This window comes from Nerophis ophidion, linkage group LG12, assembly GCF_033978795.1.
Source record: "Nerophis ophidion isolate RoL-2023_Sa linkage group LG12, RoL_Noph_v1.0, whole genome shotgun sequence".
NCBI classification, from domain to species: domain Eukaryota; kingdom Metazoa; phylum Chordata; class Actinopteri; order Syngnathiformes; family Syngnathidae; genus Nerophis; species Nerophis ophidion.
The window spans coordinates 50323427-50335926 of NC_084622.1; the positions used below are offsets into that span (position 1 = coordinate 50323427).

General features: G+C 39.0%; 1 protein-coding gene across 4 annotated transcripts in view; it reads left to right on the forward strand.

The window, feature by feature from the left end:
• LOC133563525 (death-associated protein kinase 2-like) overlaps positions 1–12500 on the forward strand; it is a 74470-nt gene that overhangs the window by 4177 nt on the left and 57793 nt on the right. The gene's annotated exons all lie outside the window — the stretch shown is intronic.

Here is a 12500-nt window from a genome sequence, read left to right on the forward strand (position 1 = left end):
GATATTAGTATTTTTTGTTTCACTACTTTTGGTTTGTTCTGTGTGGTGTTTGTGTCTCCTTTCAATTGCTCTGTTTATTGCAATTCTGAGTGTTGCTGGGTCAGGTTTGGTTTTGGAATTGGATTGCATTGTTATGGAATTGCTGTGTAGTGGTTTGTTGGATTTATAAAAAAAAAAAAATCCCGCCCCCAAAAAATCGATTTAAAAAAAAATGAGAAACGATTCTGAATCGCACAACGGATTTGATTCATATTCGAATCGATATTTTCCCACACCCCTAATGTATATATATATATATATATATATATATATATATATATATATATATATATATATATATATAAATTCCTCGCGCACTAATTGACTGAAAGTGCGCGCACTTGCAGCTGATGATGTCAAGTTATCGATGGAGAGTCTTACGGCCTGAGGGAAGAAGCTGTTACAGAACCTGGAGGTTCTGCTACGGAGGCTCTTTCTAGAGTCCAGCAGTGGGATTAGCTTACCTACACATCGCCCCCCTGTATAATTTGGCTGTTTTTTGAACATTTCAAAGTGAAGAGGCGAACATATAATCAATTAAATATGAATCTCTCAAGATTCTTTTGACTTCAGCGTGTAAAGTAGAGATTAAAGTCGAGACATAGGATTATCATACCAATCCTCAATCAACAATTTGTATAAGTAATGTTATGGTTATACTGTTGTTGCTGCATCTCCTGGGAGTTAAAAACCAGTGACGCCTCTGTTTCCAACTTTAATCAAGGGTTTTTGAACGCAACACACTTATGGACAATGACATGTAAAAGTGCGGAATGAACCATCTGGTATTTTCCATAGGTTGTCTCAGTCCTCTAAGACATTCTTAGTTTGAGTCCATCAACATTATTATGAAACTTTCACACCTCTATTTGTTTCATGTTAACAATTATGACGTCTTTTTTTATAAACTACATATTTTAACGCCAGAAGAAAAAAAACCTTCTTACTTTGCAAAAAACAGGTTCACGCCCCGATACAGTGTGTGCCGAGACACTCCTGTGATGAAGTGTCAGGTCTAGAAGGGCAACACCAAGCCTCGTAAAAAAGATGCGATGAGCTGTCCTTACGAGCTCCACCTCAGGGCGGGGGTTGGACGTGCTGAATGAGACATGAGCCGATAATGACAAACGCAAACAGGGAAGTTGGCGTTCCCTGGCGAGGAACCTGTAAGTCTATTCTGCCCTGGCAGACATGTTCAGACCTTAGGAAGGAAAGGAAACCCTCTGAATGTTTCACCACCCGGCCCATCAAAATATTCACTTTGACCCAGAGTTTGCCTTTTATTGTCACACCCTGACACACCTGACTAACTGACACAATTTGTGTTGGGATATTGCAATAGAAGGCATGGTGTGGTTTCCAGGAACCTCCCAAGTGTTGCATGCATGAAAGATTTAACTGCTGAACGTATTTGTTGTTACAGCTAATAATCCATGATTGATTGATTTTTTGAGACTTTTATTAGTAGATTGCACAGTACAGTACATATTCCATACAACTGACCACTAAATGGTAACACCCGAATATGTTTTTCAACTTGTTTAAGTCGGGGTTCACGTTAGTCAATTTGGTCAAATGCAGAGAATAATTTCACCACACCTAGTGTGTGTGTGACAATCATTGGTACTTTAACTTTAACTTTTTATTATGGTGCATGTATAAGGTAAGACATATTACCTGGCGTTTTGTTTTGCAATATTATGCAAAAATACAAAGGATTCTGGGTATTTGTTGAATTCATGGTATGATTGACCTATGTCTCCCTTTCTTTGTTTATTTTCCTCCATGTGGTTCTACTTTTACTAAGTTTGCTTTCAGTTGTTTTGTTTGAGGACTTAGAAAGTTTCGCACCACAGACAACATTGCTCTTTGCAACCTTTACATGGCTGCCTTGAGGGTGCTAACTTTCCAAAGTGTTATTTTCCGCCCTCTTACGGTTTTAAGCATATAAACTATGCCCTACAATATGTAACTCACACGTTTTTTCCGAATCTGTCATTAAATGCATATTCTACAAAAGCCAAAACCAGTGAAGTTGGCACGTTGTGTAAATCGTAAATAAAAACAGAATACAATGAATTGCAAATGCTTTTCAACTTATATTCAATTGAATAGACTGCAAAGACAAGATGCTTAACGTTCGAACTGGAAAACTTTATTTTTTGCAAATAGTAGCTCATTTGGAACTTGATGCCTGCAACATGTTTCAAAAAAGCTTGCACAAGTGGCAAAAAGGACTGAGAAAGTTGAGGAATGCTCATCAAACACTTATTTGGAACATCCCACAGGTGAGCAGGCTAATTGGGAACAGGTGGGTGCCATGATTGGGTATAAAAGCAGCTCTTTGGGAATAAATGCATGAGCAAATTGTCAACCAGGTAAGAACAACATTTCTCAACGAGATATTGCAAAGAATTTAGGGATTTCACCATCTACGGTCAGTAATATAATCAAAAGGTTCAGTGAGTCTGGAGAAATCACTGCACATAAGTGGCAAGATCAACATTGAATGCCTGTGACCTTCGACCCCTCAGAGGGTACTCCCTAAAAAAAAACAAAAAAACTATGTAAAGGATATCACCACATGGGCTCAGGAACACTTCAGAAAACCACTGTCAGTAACTACAGTTTGTGGCTACATCTGTAGGTGCAAGTTAAAACTCTACTTTGCAAAGCGAAAGCAATATATCAACAACACCCAGAAACGCTGCCAGCTTTTCTGGGCCCGAGCTCATCTAAAATGGACTGATGCAAAGTGTAAAAGTATTATGTGGTCTGACGAGTCCACAATTCAAATTATGAAGCGTAAAATATGACAACGGGACTGTTGAACAACTTAAGCTGTGCATCAATCAAAAATTTAAGAAAAAATTCCAACTGAAAAGCTCCAAAAATTGGTCTCCTCAGTTCCCAAACGTTTACAGAGTGTTGTTAAAAAGAAAAATGGTAAGGGTAAAAATTTCCCTGTGCTAACTTTTTTTGCAATGTGTTGCTGCCATTAAATTTTAAGTCAAAGACTATTTGCAAAAAAAAAATCACAGTTCCTACTTTAAATATTTTGTCTTTGCAGTCTATTCAATCGAATATAAATTGAAAAGCATTTGCAAATCATTGTATCCTGTTTTTTTTTTACGAATTACACAACATACCAACTTAACTGGTTTTAGGTTTTTGTATTATTAACATGACTGCAAATTGTTAGTTGAGGGTTCACTCAGCGCATTGCTCTCAGCACATGAGGGTGTGCATTCCAAGCGAAATTAAATGAACACAGTGAACCCTCTTGTCAATCATGTCCAGTCTTTGTTTCCGGGACTGCTGGCTTACATGGATGCAGGGACAAAACCTTGATAGTTGTTACGTGCTAGCGAGAAGCTCTGCAAACTAACAATAATTAGGAGGAAAAAAAGAGGATTGCAAAGCCAAATGTGCCGTGTGGGAATTTTTCGGCTTCAAACGAGTGAGCAAGATAAGCGTAAAAGCGGAAAAAAAGACTAATAAACAAACCACTCGACACAATTTTTCCAACTGGGGAAAAAACTGCACTTTAACAAAATGTTCAATATTTATTGAAGTTAAATTTTTGCTAACAGAGATAGATTTTTTACCTCTATTATTTATTTACTTAATTTTGACCTTCCAATTAAAATGGTCAACATACTAATGAGGAAATGTATCTCTTTGAAAGCAATACTTGTTATTATATGATCTTTGGTGCTTACTTTGGTTTCAAAATAATGCTGGCAAAAGTATCGTTTATCGCCAACAATTTGTGTGACAGATCCGTCCGGCAAAACGTTTTTTCGGCCTCCGTAGACACTTCAAAAATGTACATGTTCTCTTAAACCACCAACAGTAAGGTAAAATAGCCTGTGGTGATCTTCTATTTTTTGTAATGTTGTCAATAGATAGTTTCATTTAATCATATTCATCAAACTTTTGAATTTGGATTAATCAAGACTATTCACAGTGTATTACTTGCTTGCATGATTCAAAATTAATTAAAGTAATTGAAGTCATCCAGGAACATTTTTAAATGTTTTGCTTAAATGCACGTTTTAACTTTGGTTACCATTCTGGCTTAAGATAAAGGAGCATGTGCAGTCAAAACACATTGCGTGATTAATCCGTATAGCGATGTCTCATAAAGACTTTTTTTTACCGATATCCGATATTCCGATATCCAACTCTTCATTACCGATTCCGATATCAGCCGATACAGATATATGCAGTCGTGGAATTAACACATTATTATGCCTAATTTTGTTGTGATGCATTAAACAATGTAACAAGGTTTTCCAAAATAAATCAACTCAAGTTATGAAAAAAATGCCAACATGGCAATGCCATATTTATTATTGAAGTCACAATGTGCATTATTTTTTTTAACATGCCTCAAAACAGCTTGGAATTTGGGACATGCTCTCCCTGAGAAAGCATGAGGAGGTTGAGGTGGGCGGGGTTGGGGTGTATAGTTTAGCATCCCGGAAGAGTTAGTGCTGCAAGGGATTCTGTTGTGTTTATGTTATGTTACGGTACGGACGTTCTCCCAGAATGTGTTTGTCATTCTTTTTTGTTGGGGGTTCACAGTGTGGTGTATATTTGTAACAGTGTTAAAGTTGTTCATACGGCCACCCTCAGTGTGACCTGTATGACTGTTGACCAAGTATAGTTGCATTCACTTGTGTGTGTGAAATGCCCTAGATATTATGTGACTGGGCCGGCATGCAAAGGCAATGCCTTTAAGATTTATTGCTGCTCTGTACCTCTCCCTGTTTCTGTGAACACAGAGGCGTTTTGAAAAGTTATAAATGTTACTGTTTGAAACCAATACCGATAATTATAAAACTGATACCGATAATTTCCAATATTACATTTTAAAGTATTTACGGCCGATAATATCGGACTGCCGATATTATCGACCGATAAATACTAGTATGTGTACATGATAATCCATCCATCCATTTCTACCGCTTATTCCCTTTTGGGGTCACGGGGGGCGCTGGCGCCTATCTCAGCTACAATCGGGCGGAAGGCGGGGTACACCCTGGACAAGTCGACACCTCATCACTGGGCCAACACAGATAGACAGACAACATTCACACTCACATTCACACACTAGGGCCAATTTTGTGTTGCCAATCAACCTATCCCCAGGTGCATGTCTTTGGAGGTCGGAGGGGCTTATCCCCAGGTGCATGTCTTTGGAGGTGGGAGGAAGCCGGAGAACCCGGAGGGAACCCACGCAGTCACGGGGAGAACATGCAAACTCCACACAGAAAGATCCCGAGCCTGGATTTGAACCCAGGATTGCAGGACCCTCATATTGTGAGGCAGACGCACTAACCCCTCTGCCACCGTGAAGCCGTGTACATGATTGATGTGATTATTTTTCGTGATTAATCACAAAGATAGTCTTAATTTTTCGGGTTTGAAAATCGTAACTTTGAGCAAGTTTAAAAGCAAAAAGTCAATCATTTCAAATATGGGTAGGAAAACCTAATGATATGAGAAAACAATGCAATATTATGAGAATAATTTTGTATTTTGTAATATACACTAAATTGGCCCTCGTGTGTGAATGTGAGTGTGAAAGTTGTCTGTCCATCTGTGTTGGCCCTGCAATGAGTTGGCGACTTGTCCAGAGTGTACCCCACCTTCCGCCCATGTGCAGCTGAGATAGGCTCCAGCACCCCCTGCGTCCCGGTAAGGGACAAGCGGTAGAAAATAGATGGATAGTTGTAGTAAATCTGTCAAGAAAAATGTCATGAAAGAATAAGTTAATTTAAGCTTTGCAAAATTCCAGATCAAAATATATATTATGAACTTAATATTTCTTACAAGTGAACTGCTCCCCTACCATAACATGTACATGGTAGGATCTTGTTTGTATCTAAATCTAAGTGTTTACACAAAACACTGCAGCTTGCTTGCCAAAACTAATACAGCAATAACAGAAAATTAAAGCTGCAAGCAGCGTTGGTCGGGTCCGCCTTTGGCTGCTCCGCTTTGGCTGCTGCCCCCGCGACTGAAGCCCTGGTCTTAGTCAGACCAACTTAGAGGTCTTTGTTTCATGTCTCTACGACATTCCTAACAGAAGTTACAAGCAGTTTTGTCTGGAAAAAGGTGACGGCTTTTTACAAAACTTTTATTTTGAAGGGGTAATTGCCAATTTCCTGTTGATTTTAACTGAAAGATGCCAATTATCAAAATGTAGGTCTAAGTGAGACCTACATTGAGGTTGTTGTTTCATATCTGTCCGACATTCCTACCAGAAGTTACAAGCAGTTTTATCTGTTTCCTCTTCCTAGGAGCAGTTTTTTCTGTGTTTTATTAAAAAATTGCAATAGAGCGCAATTTTTGAGTTTTAAGGTTTGTTTTTTTCACTAGATCACAATTTTTGCTAGTCCTGATGTGTGTGCCAAGTTTGGTGAGTTTTGAAGCATTTTAAGGGGGTCAAATTTCAGTGCAAAGAGGCAAAAATTTAATTTTTTGTGAAAATTTTGTTTTGAAGGGGTTTTTGCCAACTTCCTGTTGATTTTTGCTACAGAAGGTTCTAATTGGAAATGTAGGTCTGAGTCAGACCTACATAGAGGTTTTTGTTTCATGTCTCTACGACATTCCTAACGGAAGTTACAAGCAGTCTGTTTTTTGTCTCTTCCTAGGGGGCGCTAGCGCGCAATTTTCATTTTTGGGGTTTGGTTGCTTAATAAGTTGGTCTGCCGCTCCATACCGATGTGTGTGTCAAATTTGGTGAGTTTTGAAGCATGTTAAGGGGGTCAAAATACAGTGCATAGGCGAGTATAGGTGCGGAAGAAAGAAAGAATAATAAAACGTTACAGTTTCAATAGGGTCCTTGCCCATGGCAAAGGACTCCTAGGCAGGGCGGACCCTAATAAGAGTACTAGTCTCTTATAATCGAGACTAATTTCAAAGACTGACAATTTCAACATAATTGGACCAGACACGTGTCGTATTACACCTTAATTAAGTAGTATTAAAGTAACAGTCTTGGCATGTGACTTATTAGTGTACACTTTGTGGTTTTGACAGCTTAAGAACTGGTCTGAAAGGAAGTAGCCTATGGGAACCTGATATAGTGTTTGTTATCCTGTCTTCTATGCAAATGACTTCCTGTTGAGGAATGTTATTATAATGTTTTACGATGAGTGCAAAAAAAAAAGAACTTCTGGTAAACCATGCCTATGGACTGACCGCCGTACGTGTTTAATGTTCCAATATTGACTGTGATTCATGGAGAAGGCTTCCATGTGTCCATGATGCTGTTACACAACACTTGTCAAAGAGACATTGACAAAAATCAACAGAGTGGATGAACTCTTGCTTCAAAGTGATCATGGAATAATCCATGACCATATATGGGCATTACCCTATCTAACGTTTCTTATGTTTTTAATACAATGGTCAACACTAACGTACATGATTTGCTTATTTTCATTTCCAATGGTGCCAATGTCTCATAATATGGTGAACAAAATACAATGTGGACAAAAGTATTGGGATTCCTGGCTACATTAAGAAAATAAATATGTTGAAGGGATAAGTTTAACAATAATTAGGGCCCGCATGGGGGCTTCACGGTGGCAGAGGGGTTAGTGCGTCTGCCTCACAATACGAAGGTCCTGCAGTCCTGGGTTCAAATCCAGGCTCGGGATCTTTCTGTGTGGAGTTTGCATGTTCTCCCCGTGAATGCGTGGGTTCCCTCCGGGTACTACGGCTTCCTCCCACTTCCAAAGACATGCACCTGGGGATAGGCCCCTCCCACTTCCAAAGACATGCACCTGGGGATAGTCCCCTCCCACCTCCAAAGACATGCACCTGGGGATAGGTTGATTGGCAACACTAAATTGGCCCTAGTGTGTGAATGTTGTCTGTCTATCTGTGTTGGCCCTGCGATGAGGTGGCGACTTGTCCAGGGTGTACCCCGCCTTCCACCCGATTGTAGCTGAGATAGGCGCTAGCGCCCCCCGTGACCCCAAAAGGGAATAAGCGGTAGAAATGGATGGATGGATTATCATGTACACATACTAGTATTTATCGGTCGATAATATCGGCAGTCCGATATTATCGGCCGTAAATACTTTAAAATGTAATATTGGAAATTATCGGTATCAGTTTTGTAATTATCGGTATTGGTTTCAAACAGTAACATTTATAACTTTTCAAAACGCCTCTGTGTTCACAGAAACAGGGAGAGGTACAGGGCAGCAATAAATCTTAACCCTTGTATTATGTTGGAAAAAATGACATTGATTATGTTGTGGGTCGTTTTGACCCATACTGTGTAAATGCACTCAAAACAGTCAAGAAAACAGGTTAAACCAATAACAATTTTATTTTAGGTTGTATAAACATTTAGAAAAGTGACATACAATACATTTTTCATTCCAATTGTATTATGTTAAGGGTCAATTTGACCCATTTAAGTTTTTGTGTTGATCAAAGTACTGGTTATGCTTTCTTTTTCTTGCTGAAATCTGGTGACTTTTCCTCATCTAGGGTCATGAACTGGTGTGTAAATCTGGACACTTTGTTGTGTAGTGGAATGTTTGTGCAGAGTTTGTATAAAAAGATTATGTTGCGGGTCATTTTGACCCAGGCGCTTTAATGTAGGTAAATAGCTGTTCAGATCCACAAATAAACATGTCTCCTTGATGTGCTTGTCCCCTCAGATGTCATCTTTCTGGAGCTCATTTTTGGTGAGTTTGTCAGAGAGATGACATGAGAACAGTGACAAGGACAAGTGTGAGAAAGTTCCCTCTCTTCACACACCTGGGAATAAGCGGTATAAAAGGGATGGATGGAGGGCCCGCATGGCCCTCCATGGCCAAAGGACCTATTGAATTTTGTGCGTTTTATTCTTTCTTTCTTTCTTATTATTATTCCGCACATATGCGCTATAATTTGACCCCCTTAACATGCTTCAAAACTCACCAAATTTGACACAAACATCGGTCCGGCAAACCTTCCCAACCTATTAAAGAACCAAACCCCAAAAATTAAAATTGCTCTCTAGCGCCCCATAGGAAAAAAAAACAGACTACTTGTAACTTCTGTTAAGAATGTCGTAGAGACATGAAACAAAAACCTCTATGTAGGGCCGACTTAGACCTACATATCATATTGATACCTTCTAGGGCAAAAATCAACAAAAATTTTGTTAAAATCCCTTCAAAGCTAAATTTGCCTAAAAAAATGCACTTTTTGTCTCTTTGTGCTATAATTGGACGCCCTTAAAATGCTTCAAAACTCACCAAACTTGGCACACACATCAGGTCTGGCAAAAATTGCAATCTAAAAAACAAAAACAAAAAAAAAACTTAAAAATTGCACTCTAGCACAATTTTTGAATAAAACACAGAAAAAACTGCTCCTGGGAAGAAAACACAGACAAAACTGCTTGTAACTTCCGGTAGAAATGTTGGAAACACATGAAACAAAAACTTCCATGTAGGTCCCACTTAGACCTACATTTTACTTATTGACATCCTTTAGCAAAAATCCACAGGAAGTTGGCAATTACCCCTTCAAAACAAAAGTTTTGTAAAAAGCCGTCACCTTTCTTCAAACATTATCTCCTCTGAGCGCGTCTGTCGTTTCGGCTTCAAACTCGCACAGGAGAGAGTTTGAACCCTTCTGATTAAAAGTTATTGAAAGAGTTGTGATTACTGCTCCGGTTTTGATTTTATGACCCTTCAAAGAACCTCTGCGCTGATGCTGCTGCGCTGGTGTTGTCTCAAGATGGCTACTACCACTGGACAAAAGTATTGGGACACTTATGGCTTCCACTGGACAAAAGTATTGGTCCACTTAGGACTAACAGTAGACAATGACAATGTGAAATGGAATTAAATCTTTTTTGTCCTCAAAATTCTACACACAATACCCTATAATAATAGTAGCTACTATCCATGCTTCTACCGCTTATCCGGGTTTGGGTCGCGGGGGCAGCAGCCAAAGGCGGGCCCGACCAACGCTGCTTGCAGTTTTAATTATTATTATAGCTGTATTTTACAGTGATGTATGTATATGGTTCTGTTGATGCCCTATTTGACATTAAGTGTTGAATATTTTTATTTTTTTAAGGGCTTCCTACTTTTTATATGTCCATTCATCTACAAAACCCAAAACCAGTGAAATTGGCATGTTGTGTAAATGGTAAATAAATAAAAACATACAATGATTTGCAAATCCTTTTGAATTTCTACTCAATTGAATAGACTGCAAAGACAAGATATTTAATGCTACAACTGAGAAACTTTTTTTAATTATTAGGACGATTATTTTTTTTTAAATAATCATTAACTTGTTTGTCGAATTTAACGGCAGCAACACGTTGCAAAAAAGTTGGCACAGGAGCATTTTTACCACTGTGTTACATGGCCTTTCCTTTTAACAACACTAAGTAAATGTTTGGAGACCAATTTTTGAAGCTTTTCAGGTGGAATTCTTTCGGATCCTTGCTTGATGTACAGCTTAAGTTGTTCAACAGTCTCCGTTGTGGTATTTTACGCTTCATAATGCGCCACACATTTTCAATGGAAGACAGGTCTGGACTACAGACAGGCAAGTCTAGTACCTGCACTCTTTTACTACGAAGCCACACCGTTATAACACGTGCAGAATATGGTTTGGCATTGTCTTGCTGAAATAAGCAGGGGCGTCCTTGAAAAAGACCTAGCTTGGATGACAACATATGTTGCTCCAAAACCTGTATGTACCTTTCATCATTAATGGTGCCTTCACAGATGTCATGGAAGCTACTTTTTTTACCCAATCATAGCACTCACCTGTTCACCTGTGAGATGTTCCAAATAAGTGTTTGATGAGCAGTCCTCAACTTTCTCAGTCTATTTTGCCACTTGTGCCAGCTGTTTTGGAACATGTTGCAGGCATTGTTCCAAATGAGCTAATATTTGCAAAAAATAACAGTTTATCAGTTCGAATGTTAAATATCTTGTCTTTGCAGTTTATTCAATTGAATATAAGTTGAAAAGGATTTGCAAATCATTGTATTATGTTTTTATTTACGTTTTACACTACGTGCAAACTTCACTGGTTTTGGGTTTTGTATCTACCTATCTTTGTTATCTTATCTGTCTTTGTACTCGGCATAAGTGCATCATGTTGTGGTTAGTGAGTGTGTGAGATGTGAAGCATGTGTTGCACTGACACTCCATAGCCAGGTCGTAAAAACCAATGTGTAAATATAATCATTTATGATGTGTACGTCCTGACCAAAGCAAACCAAGAGACATATTTGTCACAATAAGTGAAGAGCTTGAAAGCAAAGAGAAATGTTTTCTCTTGAAGTCTTTGTGGAGGCAATGTGAGGCCATGTTGCTCTCACATGTGTTGTGAGCGAGTTGACAGGCAAAGGGTAGACATGCCATCAGTTACATGATGAGCGCTCACATAGAAAGTGTCCCCCCGGGAACATGTGTACATGTAGTCCGCCAATGGGAAACATTCCTTTCTGGATAAGCAATGTGTTTATTTGCTGCAGTCTGACCGAGGGAACTCCATGTTTACCTTTTTGGTCATCCTGAGTTCCTGACCGACAAAGGTCCACCCGTCTCTGTCAGCACAATCTCCTGAAACACAGTTTGTTGACCTCTCGGCCCGAGGAACTACCTAGAACCTTTGAAGGTGCTGAAAAGGAATTGAACAATCATTGACAAAGACCCCAATTATATTTGATAAGTAGGCTGAAATGCAGACCCCTGGCAAGATACACACCTCATGCTGTTGCTAGATTATTGATAACAAGAGCTAAGGCTGCAACCATTAATCGATTAAATCTATTTTTAAGATTGTACTCTTCGCTGAACCCTTTAATGGGTTGAAATAATAAAACATGATCAAATCCAAACCACATAGAGTGGCCAAAACTTTGAATTTACAGACATCGTTTCTGCACGGTGTGGTGTGTGGTGATCTGTGCGGCTCAGTGTCATACCGTTGTGGCTGTTTTGGACCTAGGTCATTGAACACTGTACACCAGGATCCCTAAACTTTTTGACCCCGGGATTAAAAAAATTTGGCCGGGGCCCGGGCTGTATATATATATGTATATATATTTATATATACAGTGGGGCAAAAACGTATTTAGTCTGCCAGCGATTGTGCAAGTTCTCCCACTTAAAATGATGCCAGAGGTCTGTAATTTTCATCATAGGTACACTTCAACTGTGAGAGACAGAATGTGAAAAAAAAATCCAGGAATTCACATTGTAGGAATTGTAAAGAATTTATTTGTAAATTATGGTGGAAAATATGTATTTGGTCAAGCTTTCAAAGCTCTCACTGATGGAAGGAGGTTTTGGCTCAAAATCTCACGATACATGGCCCCATTCATTCTTTCCCTAACACGGATCAATCGTCCTGTCCTCTTAGCAGAAAAACAGCCCCAAAGCATGATGTTTCCACCGCCATGCTTC